At 34.7% G+C, this 16,191-nt stretch overlaps 1 protein-coding gene across 1 annotated transcript in view; it reads left to right on the forward strand.

The window, feature by feature from the left end:
* The first annotated feature begins 2,413 nt into the window (after positions 1 to 2,413).
* LOC130243405 (raftlin-like) overlaps positions 2,414 to 16,191 on the forward strand; it is a 227,051-nt gene continuing 213,273 nt past the window's right edge. The window contains exon 1 of the mRNA XM_056475567.1: positions 2,414 to 2,726. The gene's annotated coding sequence lies outside the window, so the exon portion shown is untranslated. The remainder of the gene's footprint in view (positions 2,727 to 16,191) is intronic.

A 16,191-nucleotide genomic window follows, 5' to 3' on the forward strand; every position in this document is an offset into this window, starting at 1 on the left:
CTCCGGTTTCGCCCACAGTCCAAAGACTTGCGCTACAGGTGAATTGGGTAGGCTAAATTGTCCGTATTGTATGAGTGGGAATGAGTGTGTATGGATGTCCCCCAGAGATGGGTTGCAGCTGGAAGGGCATCCGCTGCGTGAAACATATGCTGAATAAGTTGGCGGTTCATTCCGCTGTGGTGACCACAGATTAATAAAAGGATTAAGCTGAAAAGAAAATGAATGAATGACACTGGTTTAGAAGTGTGCGCCACTCATTGTAAGTTTTGTTTAAGTTTTTGGTTTAGACAGAGCGTGAAAATGCTGAAGACTTTTCTTCTTCTTTCTTTTATTAGATAGTACAGAGATTGTGGGTTCTAGTTAGAGTTCTGTTTTGTTATATTATTTTCTTTTCTTTGGCGCTGCTTTTGTTCCTCTTCCCCTCTATTACAACCATTTATTTATTCTTGGTTTCTTTATTTTGTATATACTTTGTTTATCATTTACTCACTTTGTAAACAAACACAATTATTTTGGCATAATTTGGTGGTTTGTCTGCTCCATTGCCAACACCATTCACAGAAAGGGTGATAAATTTTAATAATAATTCTTTTTTTAGAGGTTTTCACCTTTATTGATAGGACAGTGGAGCAGTAATAGGGGAAGGATAGGCAAAGGAACTCGAGCCGGGAATCGAACTCAGGTCGCCGCGAGCACCTGGGTGCTATGTGTCGACACACTAACCACTAGGCTATTGGCGCCGACAAGGGTCATAAATTTTAAATGTTGCTGTAACTCTAGCGTTCCCTACTGAAAAATCCAGCTTAAACCAGCCTAGGCTGGTTGGCTGGTTTTAGCTGGTTGACCAGCCTGGTTTTAGAGGGGTTTTGGCCATTTCCAGGCTGGTTTCCAGCCATTTCCAGCCTGGTCTTAGCTGGTCAGGCTGGAAAATGACCAGCTAAAACCAGCTTGACCACCTAGCCAGGCTGGGAGCCCAGCCAAAACCAGCTATGTCCAGCTTAAACCAGGCTGGTCAAGCTGGTTTTAGCTAGATTTAGCTGGTCGTTTTCCAGCCTGACCAGCTAAGACCAGGCTGGAAATGGCTGGTAACCAGCCTGGAAATGGCCAAAACCCCTCTAAAACCAGGCTGGTCAACCAGCTAAAACCAGCCAACCAGTCTAGGCCGGTTTAAGCTGGATTTTTCAGCAGGGTTTCCATCTTAACCGTAACATTTCCTTCAACCTGCAGTCACTACTTTATTTTTTCTAGTCTATGGGGATTAGAAAAGTCAATCCTGTGATTCCTGTCCAGTTAAATCACACATAGAAGGTAAATCACCCAGAGACTGTTTAGATGCACGTCACTGATAAGAAGATGGCGGATGTTTACTGTATGATAACCAAAATGGCCTTAATCCAGCATGCACAAGACATCAACATGACGTCAGATTGACCCCAATGTTGGGGGACATTGCCTTTTGCTTGGAAATAAAAATTAGGTTGACGTCAGAAGCCAATGTCAGGCCTACGTCAATGTCCAACGTCCAACCTAAAATTAAACAAATATCAACGTCTATTGATGTTACAGTTTGATGTTGTGTGGATATTACAACAATGACGTCTACCAGATGTAGGATTTTGGTTGCCATACCTGACGAATAAATGTCAGTATTTGATATCAATATGACGTTGATTTAAGACGTTGGCATCACAACCTAAATCTAACCTAATATTAAAGTCTTATGTCATTGTGTGCCAGCTGGGCAATAACTAAAAGCACTACAGAATGTTACGTTTACACACATCCACGAATTACATGTAAACGCATCAGCTTTTTACAGCGTAATACTCACTACTCTTGAGTACTTTTGAATAGGTCTACTTTTTACTCATACTTTGAGTAATATATATAACAGATACTTTTACTCTACTTGCACTACATTTTTAGGCAAGTGATGGTACTTTATAACATAGGAAAACATATAATATACGAAAAACGGCCAATTTTATATATGTCACGTATATTAAAAACATATATCAAAACCTATATTAAAACATATATGTTTATTCTTTCTGTGGACTTTAAATTATGTAAATATGAGGCTCTGTGCTTGATGGACGATCTCATTTTAGTAGACATATGATATTTCTCTTTTTTTGTATGAAATTAAAAGGTGAAAGTAAAATTTACGCATTTTATATAAACATTGTAATAAAGTATTTGTTTTTCCAAAATCAGTTCGCGCTCTCTCTGTTTTCACCTCTCTCTCTATGTCTCTCTCTCTCTCGCTTTCTCTCTCTCAGCACCTCCTCCTCCTCTTCAGTTGGATTCTTCAGTCGGTGGGCAGGAACTGAAGAATCGAGAGAGAGAGCGAGAGAGAGAGAGAGAAGTGTGTGTGGGTCAGCGCGGTCTGTCATCTCAGACAGTCAGAGAGAGAGCGAGACAGACGCACACACACACACGCAGCAGGACACAAGAGGTATGTCAGAGGATGTGGTTTCCCTGAGCTTGCAGAACATTGCACTGACATACTTTGAGCATGACCTAACAGCAGCGCGCAAAGTGTGTTTTCTGCGCTCCGTTTGCCGCCTGCCGCAGGACGACTGATCCACGGACTTACTATTATTGTTATTATCATCATCGTTATACGACCATCACATCCGGCAGGACTCGTACCAGCTGCTCCTGTGGTTCATGCGCGGGATTACTGCGGACTCTATAACTTGGTGTCGACACCTTCACAACAGGTAAGCGCGGGTCTGGTTTTTGGTGTTATTTACTCTTTTCTTCGTGCACGCTTGAAAGTAAACACAACACGAGTGTCGTCTGTGATAAGGAATCAATCATAGGAAGCCGCAAGCCGCAAGTTTTGCCACTGTGTGATGATGTGAAACAGCAAACGTCTCGATCCGTTATGACAGACACACACACGCTCTTCGTAAAGCTCATCACAGATCAATGCTTTAGTTTGAGTCACATGCGAAAAGTGTGATGCTGCAGGAAGACTTCGTGCACGCTACCTTCACTGCTAGACCACGGTTTTTTTATAAGATGTTCGTTTCTTTAGTTTGAGCTAAAGTTGGTTTTATATTTAGACATTAATTGTAGAATATAATTTCAGAAAAGGATGCTAAATGGGGGAATCCTAATAGCAGCCAAATGACTATCAAAGTACTGACAGTCAATGAAATAGTGCTAATGTTGTTTTGAAGTCATTGGATGCGATTTCAGACCGAATATTGAAAAGTAGTGCGGTAAACAATATAGGGAGCGTGTCACTGAACGAATGTCCGAATATAAAACAACTACTTTACCTCAGGTTTCTTTAGCACTTTATTGTGGACGTTTAAATAAAATCAAATATATATAAATGTAAATAAATAAATATATATGTGTGTGTGTGTGTGTGTATGTATGTATGTGTGTATGTATGTATGTGTATATATATATATATATATATATATATATATATATATATATATATATATATATATATATATATATATATATATATGTTCAAATATATATATATATATATATATATATATATATATATATATATATATATATATATATATATATATATGTTCAAATATATATATATATATATATATATATATATATATATATATATATATATATATATATATATATATATATATATATGTTCATATAATATACAATATACATATAAAATATATATAATATTAAACATTATAAATATAAATATGAGCAGGCATCGCAGTGGCGCAGTAGGTATTGCTGTCGCCTCACAGCAAGAAGGTCGCTGGTTCAAGCCTCGGCTGGGTCAGTTGCCGTTTCTGTGAGGAGTTTGCATGTTCTCCCTGCATTCGCGTGGGTTTCCTCCGGGTGCTCCGGTTTCCCCCACAGTCCAACAGGTGAATTGGGTAGGCTAAATTGTCCGTTGTGTATGAATGTGAATGAGTGTGTTTGGATGTTTCCCAGAGATGGGTTACAGCTGGAAGGGCATCCGCTGCGTAAAAACATGTGCTGGATAAGTTGGCGGTTCATTCCGCTGTGGCGACCCCGGATTAATAAAGGCACTAAGCCGAAAAGAAAATGAATGAATGAATGAGCAATTCCAGCATTATGGATGTGACATTTGCTGAAAAAACTCAAAACATAAATTGACAGAGGAAGTATATGTTAACACTATACTGAAACATCTCTTTATATTTTTCAAAACAATTAGCCACAGAGTTGTGAGGGCAGAAAAATATCAACCTGTAAACATTTTTATATTTTAAATAAGAGAAATAAACATGCATTATGGATGTGATTGCAAGTTTACAGTAGACAACATACTTTGTTGAAATTCTGTGAATTTAACTGCACAACCCAAAAGAAACAAGGCTAATTAAAAGATAAGAGTTGCACTTTATAGAACAAACATGATTGATTTTTATTTATTTATTTTTTTTGATTTTTGCATTTATGATGAAAAAGTGTCGTTATGGATGTGACATTTCTCTGTTATGGATGTGGCGGATGTGAAATTGCCACTTGAGTGACTTTGGTAAATCAAATATAATAGTTTGAAAACACTGACAGAGACATTTTTGAGTATTTTCAAATCACTGTAAAATACCAGCTTACATACACAAAAAACACAGAAACGGTTTTGCTATTTTGACAAATATTTCATTTTGTTCATGGCAAGGTTGACATTTGCATGGAATTGCTCATATATATAAGTGTGTATTTATATTTATACTTGTGTACTTGTGTACTTATATATATGAGCAATTCCATGCAAATGTATATATATATATATATATATATATATATATATATATATATATATATATATATATATATATATATATATATGCGTGTGTGTGTGAGTGAGCAATTCCAGTGTTATGGATGTGACATTTGCAGTAAAATCTCAAAACATAAATTCACATAGATCGTATATGTTAATATTATAATGAAGCAACTGTTCATATTTTCCAAAACAACTAAGCACAGAGTTATGAGATCAGCAAAATAACACATTGCAAACATTTTTTATATTTTAAATGAAGAAAAGAAACATACGTTATGGATGTGACAAAAACGTTAGCGAGTTTACAGTGTACAACATGCTTTGTAGAAATTCTGTGAATTAAACTGCACAAGCCAAAAGAAATAATGCTAAACAAAAGGAGAAGAGTCGGCTCACTATAAAACAAAAATCGTTGATTTTATTTATTTGACATTTTTCATCTCTTGTTTATCCTCATAGCATCCACGTGGGATAAAAAACAGCATCTGAACTTGGTCTATAGTGAAACACAGTTGCCGTTTAATGTATAGTAAATCGGACGTATTCGAAAGTAGAGTCACTGCGCAAAAAAACGTTATGAATGCATGCTACACTTCCGACTGTACAGTGTGTTTTCTTTTTTCTTATAATGCTTATAATGTTTTGAGGTAAGGGATGTTTTCATTTGCCATTCACTGAGAGTCGGACAGGCTCATCCAGTATATCAAACTATGTTTTTTAAAATCGAAATCTGTAGCGGAATAAAAGCCGGAGTTTCAACGCGCTGTTTCGCGCTCTTGATTCGTGCCTTCTGATTGGTTCTCGGGATATAGCAACTTTTACTGTCAAAGGCAAGTGGCGTTTAAAGCCTTTTGCTAACAAACTGTTATTTCTGAATGCGCTGACGCTGCGATTCAGATTATTTGAAAGCAAAAATATTTGTTGAACATGTAATACGTGCCTAAAGCATTCGCTCAATGTCATTATCTAATTTTTAGCGGAAGTGGCGTTTAGCGGCTTTTGCGTCTGAACTCTTCATATATATATATATATATATATATATATATATATATATATATATATATATATATATATATATATATACACACGCACAATATATTATAACAATATAAAATTTTTAAACATTTATTTTTTTAGACACTTCTCATACAAAATATGGCAGAAAATGATGTTACATATAATTTATAGGTATAATTTATACTTCTAGGTATTTATTTGGGGGCCCTCAGATTTCCTAGGGGACCTAAGCAGCCGCATATCTTGCTTATTGGTTACATCCACCCCTGGTTGAGTTGACTTTGCAGTGTAATTTTTCCATTTACATATACAAAACTAAAATGCATCCAGTTTATTTCACTTTTATCTTTGCTTTGTTGCATTTATCTTTGCTTGTATTGCATGTTATGCATAATTCACTCCCCTACAGAATCATCTCAGTCAATCTAAATTAATACATTCTGTAACACTTTAGGGACAAATTCTCACTATTAACTAGTTGCTTATTAGCATGCATGCTCTTGAGATGTTGGCTGCTTATTAGTACTTATAAAGCACATGTTCTATATGATCTCTAATCCCCAAACCTACCTTAACAACTATTAATAAGGAGAAAATGCAGAGTTTATTGACACAAAAGTCAAAATAGTTTGCTAAGAGCGAGAACTGAACCTTAAAATAAAGCGTGACCAAAAGTATAACAAAGTATATCTCTATATACAGTTGAAGTCTGAATTATTAGCCCCCCTGTTATTTTTCCCCCCAATTTCTGTTTAACAGAGAGAAGATTTTTCCAACACATTTCTAATAGTTTTAATAACTCATTTCTAATAACTGATTTATTTTATCTTTGTCATGATGACAGTAAATAATATTTGACTAGATATTTTTCAAGACACTTCTATACAGCTTAAAGTGACATTTAAAGGCTTAACTAGGTTAATTAGGTTAACTAGGCAGGTTAGGGTAATTAATAGGCTAAAAGTTATTGTATAAAGATGGTTTGTTCTGTAGACTATCGAAAAAAATATAGCTTAAAGTAGCCAATAATTTTGTTCTTAAAGTGGTTTTAAAAAATTAAAAACTGCTTTTATTCTAGCCTAAATAAAACAAATAAGACTTTCTCCAGAAGAAAAAATATTATCAGACATACTGTGAAAATTTCCCTGCTATGTCAAACATCATTTGGGAAATATTTATAAAAGAAAAAAACCAAAGGGTGGGTAATAATTCTGACTATTCTGATATCGCAGAGAAACAAAATATTCGTTATGTCAGATTTTCCCAATATCATGCAGCTCTTTTGTGTATAACATTCATTTTAATGGTTGTCAATGTCAAAACCAGTTTGGTGTTATTTATTTTATGGATAGGAGAATTATTTTAAACAATTAAATAGGCATAGCTAAATATATACCGAAATGGGTAACACTTTAAATAAAGGTTGCATTAGTTAATGCATTTACTAACATGAACATAGGATGAACAAAACATTTATTACAGTATTTGTTCATGTTAGTTAACGTTAATTGGAAATACAGTTGTTCATGTTAGAGTATTAAACAGAGTCACACGAGCAACTGCTAATAGTGACTGTCTTGTACCAAAGTGTAAGACCCCTTTTGGTCAATCTCTTTTCTTTGTTAAGGGAACCAAATTGTGAAATGATTTGCCTAAAATTAGAACGTAATATAAATGTTTTTAGTAGTGTTCTTTAAAAGTGGTTAAAAGCAAAACAGCAGTGATTGCAGAAATAGTCTACTTTTAGTTTGGTTGATCATGTCACTTTTGCTTTTGCAATTTCATGTAAAGAATTATAATGTTGTGTATATGCATCTATTTTATTTTCATTTAATGTCAAGCCTCCTGAGGACAGGTGTTGAGAATTAGCAAGTCTGCTAAAAGACTTAAACAATTGCATTTGGTTGTCCAGTGTGATTGTGATGTCAAATATATAAATAAGATGTTAGCATAGGCATAGGCACGTTTTCAAGGTATACCATGGTTTGGAAAAGGCAAGGTTTTAAAACCGCCAGCATTTTCTGTAATACCTTTCCTAAGGTATGTGTAAGATTTTTTGTTTACTGATTTGTTTTGTTTTTTAGGACAACAGTATCTCCAGCAGAAAAAAAATATCTAAAGATGCCATTTTAAATAGTAAATATATCTGTTTTTGAAACAAATGAAGACAGCAGTCAATGTCAATGATCAATGATTCAATGATTCATTTGAATTATTTAACCTGACATGTTTACTGTTTCTAAAAATTATAAATCTTTCAAAAAATGTAATTTTTTTTTAAGTTGTTGTTTTTTACCCGGACATTTATATATATATATATATATATTTTTTTTTTATATATATATATATATATATATATATATATATATATATATATATATATATATATATATATATATATATATATATATTTTTTTTTTTTTTTTTTTTTTTTAGAGCAGTAATCACAATACCATGATACCCTGAAACTGTGATATTTTTATCCAAGGTTATCATACCATCAGTATCTTATACCTGCACATGTCTATATAGTTAGCACTATGTTAACAAGTATGAATTTGGACAATGCATTAGTAAATGTTTAACTGTGATTAATAAATGTTGTACAAGTATTGTTATACTTTGTTCATGTTAGTAAATACGTTAACTAATGCAACCTTTATTTTAAAATGTCTGACCCCAAATGCCTGCAATTCTATAGGGAAAACTGTATACAATTACTGTATGAAACCTTGTGTCTCTTATGCTCCTATTTTAGGAGTTTATATCATTTATGTTTTAAATAATTTGTGTAGAAAAAACAACAAACAAAATTAAGAAATACGTGAAGGATATTTGCACAGCTTTTTTTCTGCATAACAATATTTAGCATAAATGTTGAACTTCAACTTAATGTAAAAGTTTTACCACTGGAGGATTCCAATATATATATATATATATAAAAATAAAATATATTATGAGGGATTTTACTAGGAAGTATGGGGAAGTAAGGGAAGTGAAACATAGACTTGAATAAATTTAACGCAACGTGTGTGTTCACACTGAAAGCGAAAATCCTGATAATTTCTGCTGCTTGATCTGAACAGTTTTAAAGTTGTCTTTAATTTAAACCCATCTGTTTTATAAATGTGTAATATTGATTACTGAGCAATTATTGTGTGCATGACTTTTACTTTGTAATTTTAAATCTAAATGTCAATCTTACAGAGAAAATCACAACTTTGTTCAATTGTTTATTGACGTTAAATGCCATCCATTTCTAAGAGTTCTCATATAAATTATTTCTTTTTGTGGAAGAAAAAACATCTTTCATTGCTTTCATTAAGTTGATTTTAACATTGTTGTTGTTATGCGAACTGTGGTTTTCAGCCAATGAGATTTAGCTGTAGGCGGGGCTTTCTTTAACACAGTTTTACTGGACACAACATTGCTGGTGTGTTACTAGTTTGCAATTCACAAAAATTAAACAAACAAAAAACATTTAGAGAATGTTCTCCAAGAAATGTTAATGTAATGCTTTGGAAATACGAAGATTAAGTATTCATATAAATGTATATAAAAAAATGTATAGAACACTTACATGAATTTTACCATATTTATTATGCAACAACTAGTGGTTCCGGCAGTATTACTTAATATTATTATTACTTAGTATTATTAATGTACCGATAAATTGTTTATTCATTTATTTAATTAGCTTTAATTGGCACTTTAATTAGCATATTTTAAGTTTTTATTTCATTTTATTTTAATAAGTGAAACTATGGTCTTTAGTAATTTGACAGAGAAGGTTACTGTATTTAAAAAAAAAGGAATAAAAAAAAAATTACATTTCTATAAATTATTTTTTATAATTTTTTTATAATTATAAATTATTATAAATTAAATTAATATTTTTAACCACTTGTAGCTTTAATTTTAATTAGAAAAAAATAATTTCTACTTATATATATATATATATATATATATATATATATATATATATATATATATATATATATATATATATATATATATATATTTATATATATATCATATTTTAAATAATGACAATTATTTTCTTTATTTAATAAATTTTATATAATTATTTTTATTTATTAAATAAATATAAAAATATTTAAATTATTATTATTATTATTTTTTAAATAATTATTTTTTAAATGTACATTTTTAGTTTTTTAAATAGATTTTGCAGTTTTATTCACCCGCTTCGAATGTGATAATGTTATCAGCTGATAGATATGGGCCAGTAGGGGCCTTCTGCGTCTACTGATAGATCAGCTATACTGGTATATATATATAATGGTTAATCAGCTATACTAATAGAGCAGACTCCAGATCTAGACCTGTTCTTACATTACTGTAACGGTTAGGTTCAAGTTTGGGGTAGGGGTAGACGTTAAATAAAATACAATTAATGGTAAATTTAATAATTAATATCAATAATTATCATGGTTATTCAGCTATACTAATAGAGAAGACTCCAGATCTGTTTTTACATTACTGTGAACGGTTGGGTTTAAGGTTGGGGTAAATTTAATAAATAATATCAATAATTCTTGTTAACTTCCGGCCGCAGCCTTATGTGATTTATAGCTGATTTACCACGTGGATGGATAACAAAAGCCTTCTGAGTCTACCAGTAGGCGCAGAAGGCCCCTACTGGCCCATATCTATCCACTGATAACCACTGATAACGCCCATTCAATCGAGTGATAACATTCGAATTAGCTGTTTTTATTTCAGTTAGCTGCCTAGTAAAGATTCCTAATTAAAAACAATCATCTAATAATTATTGTACACTTTACTTCAGCTTCATTATTATTTTTTAACATTAACACAACAGATTTTTTTCGATGTAGTTGTATGACTTCATTACAAATGGCAAATAAAAAGCATCTATTTAGCATCTATATAGAAACTATGCTAGTCGAATAATGAGTCAAGAATGGGTTAAACATTTTAGAAACCCCTGCCAGAACTAGAAGGTCAATTGGAGTGCATTGCGTTCTGCTTTGTTCTCTGCTGTCCTTTTTTTTCCCAAATATATCCCATTCATACAAGAGAATCTCCTACTGTACAGACTATATGAACTAAACACAGCTGAATAACTATGAGGAGGATGTTAGTATGCTAATCTATACTGCCAGTAGGCGGTCCTGCTGACGCCTCCCGTTGCTAATGTTGCCAGAAATTGCCAACACTCATTACAAATGATTGCCTTACAGACGCGTATCGCTGTCAGTGTGAACGCCCTTTAAGAAAGGAATGTAAGAGCAGAGAAAGTGTCATTAATCAGTTGCAGACGCCTCAGGAGTCGACGCACACAGAGCTGCTGTTGTGAATCTGGTGCATCACATCACGGGCTCGTCTCCTGCGACCCCTTGCAAAAACCACTGTTAGAGACTCACTGTTGCTCCTCAGCGTCATAAGGCCATCAGCAGGACGCCTTTATTACTGCTCCAAGCTGCTTTAGGGAACAAAATCTGCCCAATTTCAGATTTTTTTTTGGGGGGGGGTGGAGGATACAGTGTTTGCTTGTGCAAAGGTTGCTACAGTCACAAAAATGGCATTTGCTGTTTGCAGAGATGTATAGTAACGAAGTAGAACTACTTCACTACTGTACTTAAGTACTAAAAGGCTGTATCTGTACTCTACTGGAGTATTTTTTTCTCCTACTGTCACTTTTACTTGAGTACATATTTTCAATGAGTTTATTACCTTTACTCAGATAGATTTATTATTTTTTAAAGATTTATTTTTGCCCTTTTTGCCTTTATTAAGTGGATAAGACAGTATTTCAGACAGGAAGCGAAGTGGGAGAGAGAGAGGGGTTAGGGACGAGAAATGTCCTCGAGCCGGGATTTGAACTCAGGACGCCCTGAAGTGCTACTGCACCATATGTCAGCGCACTAACCACTAGGCTTTTATGTGCTGCATCGTTACTCGTTTCTAGGGGTGTCAAAATGATTGATATTAGTTCAGTAATAGATCATAACCGGTTACTACGTACTGACGTCACTTATCTCCTATGCGTGATGTCGCAGTAGAATACTATGGCGAAGGAGGCGAGGGCGAGTAAATACCGCACTTACTACTATGAAGGCGGCACAGCATACGAGCCGCTATTTCACTATTACGGAGAAATGCTGTAAAACTCCATCTTTACCTCTCTCTCTCACTTTGGACATTTGACCCGCTGGCCTGTTTGTGAGGGAACATTTCCTCTCCTCTTGGCTGTTAAAGCGATACTTGTGGATCCAGACACGAGCGTGTGTGAAGATCGAGTTTTCTCCACTGTGTCTATTACGGATTACCTGTGATAACCGCGTATTATCCACATACAGACTGTAACCGCGGCTGTTCTTCCCACCATCGGTGAACAGCGCTTTCATTTCTGAAGCCGATCGCAGCCCTTTCTGTTGAGCAGGTGAAGACAATAACCAATCATAGGGGTGTAAGACCTCGCCCGTCAGCACTCACAAAGCAAGCGGGATAATATTTACATGATTATTTGCTATAAATGCTCATGCTGTCTTCTGTGCATGTGGTGGAGTTTTGTTTGATACATTCAGAAAGAGTGTTTTCTTTGAGCAGGTCAAATTAAAGGTACAGATCATATATGTTACTGCTGTATTAAAGAACTAAATTATATTACAAATAATATATAAATTTATTTATAGATTTTAGTAAAAAAATTCTTGTGTTGTGAAGAAAAAACCTAAGTATGTATGGAAAGCATTGTCAAAGCACTGAGATATCGAATTGAAACGAATCGATGGCATGATAATCGTAACCGAACTGAACCGTGAGACCAGTGTAGATTCACACCCATACTCATTAATTATAGACTATTTCTTGGTGGCGATGCGGTGGCGCAATTGGTAGCACGTTCGCCTCACAGGGTCGCTGGTTCGAGCCTCGGCTGGGTCAGTTGGCGTTTCTGTGTGGAGTTTGCATGTTCTCCTCATGTTCACGTGGGTTTCCTCCGGGTGCTCGGGTAGGCTGAATTGTCTATAGTGTATGTGTGTGAATGAGTGTGTGTGGATGTTTCCCAGTGATGGGTTTCGGCTGGAAGGGTTACCGCTTTGTAAAACATGTGCTGGATAAGTTGGTGGTTCATTCCTCTGTGGCGACCCCTGATTAATAAAGGGACTAAAACGAAAATGAATGAATAAATAATTCCATCATGTTGTCCCCTACACAAATCAGTTGTGTGGAACCCAGCAATTTTTACAGGGTAGGGTGCTGTTGGTTGATGGGTTAATGGCTCTTTCATCTGTTTTATCATCTCTGGTCACATTAAGAAATTTCTGTCTGAAAAGAGAAATGGCAGAAATTAAATTTCATTCAAAGTTAGAGGTAACCCTTACATTCATTCATTCATTCATTCATTCATTATCCTTTGGCTTAGTCCCTTTATTCATCAGCGGAATGAACCGCCAACTTATCCAGCATATGTTTTACACAGCTGACGCCCTTCCAGCTGCAACCCAGTTCTAGGAAACACCCATACACACTCATTCACACACACTGGCCAATTTAGTTTATCCATTTCACCTATACCGCATGTCTTTGGACTGTGCAGGAAACAGGAGCACCCGAAGGAAACCCACACCAACATGAGGGGAACATGCAAACTCCACACAGAAATGCCAACTGACCCAGCTAGGGTTCGAACCAGTGACCTTCCTGCTGTGGTAACCACTGAGCCACCGTGTCACCTGGTTATCCTTTAAATAAATTGAAATTGAAATTACATCTTTAATTACACTGTTGTCCATCCCTTACCCCTTAACCCACCCTTAAATGGGTGCCTTGTACTTGTACATGTGCAATGACAATAAAGTTGAATCTAACCTAATCTAATCTAATCTAATCTAATCTAATCTAATCTAATCTAATCTAATCTAATCTAAATCTACCCATACCACCAAACCTGACTGTAACCCCAACTCAAGGGCACCCCAAGTGTTCTGCAATACATTATGAACACAGTAAGTACACTGTATTTATATTTTAATGCAAGTGCATAATAGTTAATTCCACCTTATATATAAGCCAAAAAGCACCAATAAGTTGCAAATTCAGAAAAAAATTGCTATAAAATGCAGAATTGCACAGAAACAGCCTGAACTGTGACAGAAAAAGTCACAATTACATGTTTTTTCATCCTGTAACAGAAAAACGACCTATAGATCTGTAATTTCCTTCAGCTTAAAAGTCCCACGAAGCTACTGTGCAGATAATTGCCCCTTTCTGACTCCTGCAGCTGTTGACTCTACCTGTGTCATCATCATCCTGCGCTAGGAACATGATTAATACGAACGAAGCTTCAATATTTTGGTAACCTAATTAGGACCGAGAATCCTCTCTTGTGCTCAATTAAATCTCATTTGGATAATTGGAACGCCTTAGTGCATTCCAAACTTAATTACGACGTTCTTCCGCATTATTCGTCACTTTTTCCTTTCCCCTCTGTGATCTCTGGGCGGCTTTTTTTCCTCACGTACAATTAGGACAGACTCTTCTCTGCTGCTTCTTCTCTGAGAGAAGGTGTTCACCTCTCCTGTGATTAGACAGCCTACAAATCAGATGTCACATTCGCTGTCGGAGCGCGCATTCGGCACCTTTTTCCTCAGCTGAGTCAGTTTGAGGAGATGAAACGCGGCTTTTGCTGCGCGCCCTGATGGAAGATGAATGGTAATTTTTTTGTTCTTCTCTCGCACGAGGTGCCACTTTGAAAGGATTACGCTTTGCCGGATGTGAGCGAAGATTAGCTTCTTCTCTCCTGTCGCAGCGACGAGCCTCTGCCACAAATATTCAGGCCGCTGGCAATGCCTAAGCACAAAACAGAGAACAATCAAAGCGGGGGGAAAATATGCAAGTCTTGCAGGAAAAACACACGCTTTAACAGACCACGGAATAAAACATCTTTAATATTTCTTGATCGAGTCACTTGGAAATGAGTCGCTGGGAGAATTGCGTGGTTATTGATTGAGAGTCGTGTTCGAGATAGTTCACTTGAGGGCAACAGGACTTGAGCGTTGATTATTTTAATAGAGAAACAGATGCATACATATACACTCACTGGCCATTTTATTAGGTACACCTTACTAGTCGTATTCAACAAGGTACTGGAAATATTCCTCAGAGATTTTGCTCCAAATAGGGTATATGCCGATGCATGCTAATAGGACTTTTAATTTGCCAGTAACCTGGGTTAATAGTTTCCGGTGAACTGTATGCCAATGCAAAATGGGCGCATTTAAGGTCAGTTTTCTTTAAAAATCAGCGATCTCCACTGGCTGAGTGATATCCGATATATAAAGTGGGTCTTAGATTGTACAAGAAGCACTGCATTACATTTTCCCCGCCATGTCTTTATAATATGAGCAATTATTTTACCCCAGTATATTCAATGGAGCTTTTTCGCTAGCCTGCCGATTCTGACAGCCGTGCGCGAGTAAACGGCTTTTTGTCTCATTTTACGCTTGAACAACTAAATGAATGCCAAAGTCTGTTTAACTGATTGCATTTGAATTACATTACAACATCGATGCTGTAAAAGGAACCGTATAAAATGGGAAAAAATTCACAATAACAGGTCACTGGAAGTTTATCAGTATCGGAAAAACACCAGCTCGTTATATAACATTTGACATGATATTGATAGCATCACGCAAGTGCTGCAGATTTGTATATATGTATGTATGTATGTATGTATGTATGTGTGTATATATATATATATATATATATATATATATATATATATATATATATATATATATATATATATATATATATATATATATATATATAAATATGTTTTGTAAACCTAACTCTTTTTTCCATTTGAATGAACTAGCATAACTGTTGTTTCCAGTACGAATAACAAATAAAACATATAATCAGATGTCATCTCCACTATATCAAACTTATTATTGAAAGCAAGATTCATAAGGTAATATTACTTGCCTTTAGTTTTATAGACGGGAGCTTTGCTTTAATCAAAATATTAAAGGGATAATTTTTCCAAAAATGTAAATGTACTCACTCTATTTACTCAGTCTCGAGTGGTTATGAACCTGTCTGAATTTCTTTTTTCTGTTTAACACAAAAGAAGACCTGAAAACTTGCAACCGTTGACTTCCATACTAGAAAAAACCCAAATACTATGGAGGTCAATGGTTATCAGTTTTCAGTGCTTTGAGTCTGAGAAAAGCACATTATAATTAAAATGTATTATTATTATTATTATTATTATTATTATTATTATTATTATTATTATTATTATTATTATTGTTGTTGTTGTTATTATTGTTGTTGTTGTTGTTGTTGTTGTTGTTGTTGTTGTTGTTGTTGTTGTTGTTGTTGTTGTTGTTGTTGTTGTTGTTATTATTATT

This window comes from Danio aesculapii, chromosome 16, assembly GCF_903798145.1.
Source record: "Danio aesculapii chromosome 16, fDanAes4.1, whole genome shotgun sequence".
In the NCBI taxonomy this organism is placed as follows: domain Eukaryota; kingdom Metazoa; phylum Chordata; class Actinopteri; order Cypriniformes; family Danionidae; genus Danio; species Danio aesculapii.